We start from the raw sequence: 3,867 nt of genomic DNA, 5'->3' as shown, positions 1-3,867 counted from the left end.
GGCTGGTGACTCCATGATACTTTCAATTTGACTCATTAGGATTTGATTAAGAACCATATTTGTTCTTTGTAATTTCTGTCCAGTAAAACTATTAAGCTATAAATCAATAGACATGTCTAACATGGATTATATTATAAAGATATAATACATGTTTCTGTCTCATATTTGTATGGCATTAAAAGGACCTGGAACTTTTTTTTTCCACTGAAAAATAAAAGTGGGAGGCGGTGAGGGACCTGGATAAAGGCTAGGGGGGCGCTGGCCCGAAAAAGGTTGAGAAACACTGATCTAGAAGCTTAAGCCAGGAAATTAAAAGAGGTTTGAAACAGAAGTATGATGGGTATACTGTTGTCAGGAAGTAAAGGTTGAGATGAGTTCAGCCACTTTTTTATTAACAGAAACTAAATGGAAGCTTTGTTTAAACTAGATCTGCAAAGCTACAAGGAGGAGATATTTGAGCTGATATCAGAGATACCACAATGTTTATTGTCCCATTATACAGCAAGTTTAAGGCCTGTACTGGTACCTGATTGAAATTTGGATTTAACTGTCTGATGTAGTTCATTATTCCAAAATGTTTCCATATTTTCCTGACTCTGGCAGACTCTATTTTCTCAGTCTTGAAGGAAGAGATTTGGTCAACATTTAACAGGGAAAGAATGAGGATTGCAAACAGCAGGAAAACATTCAGGCCATGTTGATGTTATGACAGCTTAGCTAAATAGAAAATCCATTAAATTGTTGTTTCATCAGTGTGCTTAATATTCATTGTGGCTTTGATTAGATGTTAGAAACACAATTAGCTCTCTGGCCAGGAGATTAAATGGTGTTGTTTGTGTTGGGATTGTCCAGGTTACAGCTGGGACATGGTGCATGCCATGGAGGAGAAGAGCAGAGATCTGAAACATCCTGTCACCTTCCCGGTTCGTGCTGCGCTGCTGGCTCAGTCCTTCTCCCAGCTATCTTGGCTGCTGCAACAGTCAGACAGGTGATTACACGCACGCACACAAAGAACATGGTAAGCTGGTGGTTAGTCTGGCCAGTACACCTGTCGCTGTCTGCCTGAAAGCAGAGGCTGGAGTTCTGCTCTGAGGATTTGGAGGAAAAGTGGCTGAAGTTTGTCTGACAAAATTTCTTAAACATCTTCATTCTTTGCACATCATTAGAAATCCTGCCAGCGACTCTTCACCTGATGTTGCTAACACCCATCTTTCCTGCACAGGTACACGCTCACAGTGTGGACAGGCCAACATGATGAATTTGCTCCACAGGACTTAAAACTATACAGAAAAAGTTTTGATGTGAGCAGAATCTATTATGACCTGCCGAACTCTCAAATAACAGAACTCTTGGTGATGTCATGACTGCCGTTTCCTAAACCTCACAACAGACTGCCTGCTGCTCTGTACAGATTGGGAGAGGGAAGATACATTTGTCTTTGCTCACATTATATGAAATAAAAATTATAAAAATTATGGACAACACTGTAGTGTTGAAGGGCAATCTACAACATTAGATTGTTGTAGAAAGAAGCATTATTAAACTAGTTACACAGGGATATCTGTCAGCCTTTTTCCAGAGCAAATCCTGTTTTGCTCTGGAAAAGGTGTTGCATAATCCTCCTAAACTGGGTATTTTTCATTAAAATTTCAAAATGAAACAAAGTTTTCCGGAGCACAGAGGAAGAACTATTGCTGCTCATTCTGGCTGCTTTCCCATAATTCATATGAAGATGCTCCTACCTTATTCTAAGCTGAAGTTTTTCGTAAGCACTAACCCACCCACTACATCTGCTCAATAGTTTAATTTTTTTTTTGTTCTGAGTTGGGTAAAATTCACATTACAGTTAATGTTTTACAGTCATGTTTTATCATGTAATGTACTTTGAAATTCCTGTTGTTGAAATGTACTGTACAAATAAACTTTACTAATATGGATGACATCTGTAAAAGTGTTTATGTAAAACTTTTTTTATTCTTGTGAATAAAACTTTTTTGAATAGTGTCAGTTCTTCGTTTATCTGGCTGAACAAACCTTCTCATAGTGAGCCTGGCTGCCAGAATGTGAAGGTCACCAGAGAAGATAATGTTTTTCAGAGAGCATATATTCTCATTTGAATTTTTGAATGATGCTAAAAGATTTATCTGGTACGTGTCTTCTGTTAACATAAATGGTTTGTTTTTTTGTCCACAAGATAAAAAGACTACTGTACTTTTTTAAAACTCGTGCTTGAAGATTTGTATGTCCCTAAAAGTCTTGAGATGCTTCAGTCAAACTTTTATCCAAGTCTGGAGTAGATTACCTGGTATCATGGAGAAAATGTGGTTTATTTTAGAGAATTGCAGGCACTCATAAGAGAAATGGTGATAGTTTTCCTCATTTTGAGATTCTTTTTGATTACTTTCAGTAATGCAATACAATTTTATTGCGTTTTTCAGCCTGTTAGAAATATAGATCTCCAGGTACCTTATGTACAATACAATATACATTATTCACACTTGGTAGTATGCTCTCCTCATGTACTTGTGTAATGAGGTTACACAAGTATATGAGGTGTAATGTATATGTGCATATCAGCTGTCTGATGTGTTGGTAGACATCTTCAACACCTCACTGTCTTTTCTGCACACCTGTTTAAAGACCGCCACCATCATCCCTGTCCCCAAGTGCTCCACAGTGACAAGCCTGAATGACTACCGGCCTTATATCCTTAACATCAGAGTCATGAAGTGCTTTGAGAGGCTAGTCATGATCCACATCAAGGACTCCATCAACGTCACTGTGGACCCCCATCAGGAAGAACCACTGCTGACGCCATTTCATCGGTGATCCACATAGCCCTCACCCACAAACTCCTACTGCTCTCCTGTCTGCTCTTCCTGGATTTCTCCTCAGCTTTCAACACCATCATCCCTGGTGCAGAAGCTCTCCTCTCTTGGACTAAGTTCCACACTGGGGAACTGGATTCTGGACTTCCTGACCAACAGACCTCAGACAGTCAGGATCCACAACACCTTCACCCTCAGCACTGGCTCCCTGCAGAGCTGCGCTCAGCCACCTCCTCCTCACTCTGCTGACACATGACTGCTCGGCAAGACACCCCAGCTGTCATATTGTGAAGTTTGCAGACAACACAGCAGTAGTGGGACGCATCACGAACACTGATGAGTCCAAATACAGAGAAGAGGTGGAACACCTGGAGCAGTGGTGCTGATGCAAAAAAAAAAAACCTCTGCATCAGCGTGAAGAAGACCAAGGAGATGGTGGTGGATTTCAGAAAGGACACGAATCCTCTTCAGCCCCTGTACATCGGAGGAGCAGCTGTGGAGATGGTTTCCAGGTACAGGTATCTGGGTGTGCACATATCCAGTGACCTCACCTGGAGTACCAACACCTCCTATCTGGTCAGGAAAGCCCACCAGTGTCTACTTCCTCAGGAAGCCGCAGAGAGCTGGACTTGGGAGCTCAGTCCTGAGGAGCTTTTATTGCTGTGTGGTGGAGAGCGTTCTCTGCACCTGCATCACCGTGTGACATGGCAACTGCACCGCTGCTAAGAGAATGGCTCTGCAGAGGGTGGTCAAGGCTGCACAGAGGACTATGGGGAGCAGCCTTTCCTCCACCATGGACCTCTATACAGCACGATGCAGGAGGAGGACGCTCCTCATCATGAAGGACTCCATCCATCCTGCACAAAGACTGTTCCAGCCACTCCCCTCAGGCAGGAGGCTGAGGAGCATCCAAAGCAAAACCACCAGGCTGAGGAACAGTTTCTTCCCTTCAGCCGTCAGACTGCTGAACTCAACCTGCACCAAATGCAATTTCTCCACAGTTACACACACACACGTATGTATATGTGTGTGTGTGTGT

The 3,867-nt window shown here is 42.3% G+C and overlaps 1 long non-coding RNA gene across 1 annotated transcript; it reads left to right on the top strand.

Annotated features, from left to right (window-relative positions):
• The first annotated feature begins 266 nt into the window (after positions 1 to 266).
• On the top strand, positions 267 to 1,650 carry LOC106942676 (uncharacterized). The gene is made up of 2 exons (XR_001423686.1): positions 267 to 988; positions 1,223 to 1,650. It is a non-coding gene; the product is annotated as an uncharacterized LOC106942676 (long non-coding RNA).
• The last annotated feature ends 2,217 nt before the right edge of the window (positions 1,651 to 3,867 follow it).

The sequence above is a fragment of the Poecilia latipinna genome, unplaced genomic scaffold (genome assembly GCF_001443285.1).
Source record: "Poecilia latipinna isolate Pla-1442-1.1 unplaced genomic scaffold, P_latipinna-1.0 Scaffold4465, whole genome shotgun sequence".
Classification (NCBI taxonomy): Eukaryota; Metazoa; Chordata; class Actinopteri; order Cyprinodontiformes; family Poeciliidae; genus Poecilia; species Poecilia latipinna.
Note: the sequence above shows the minus strand (reverse complement) of the source record. Positions and strands in the feature narration are given on the sequence as shown.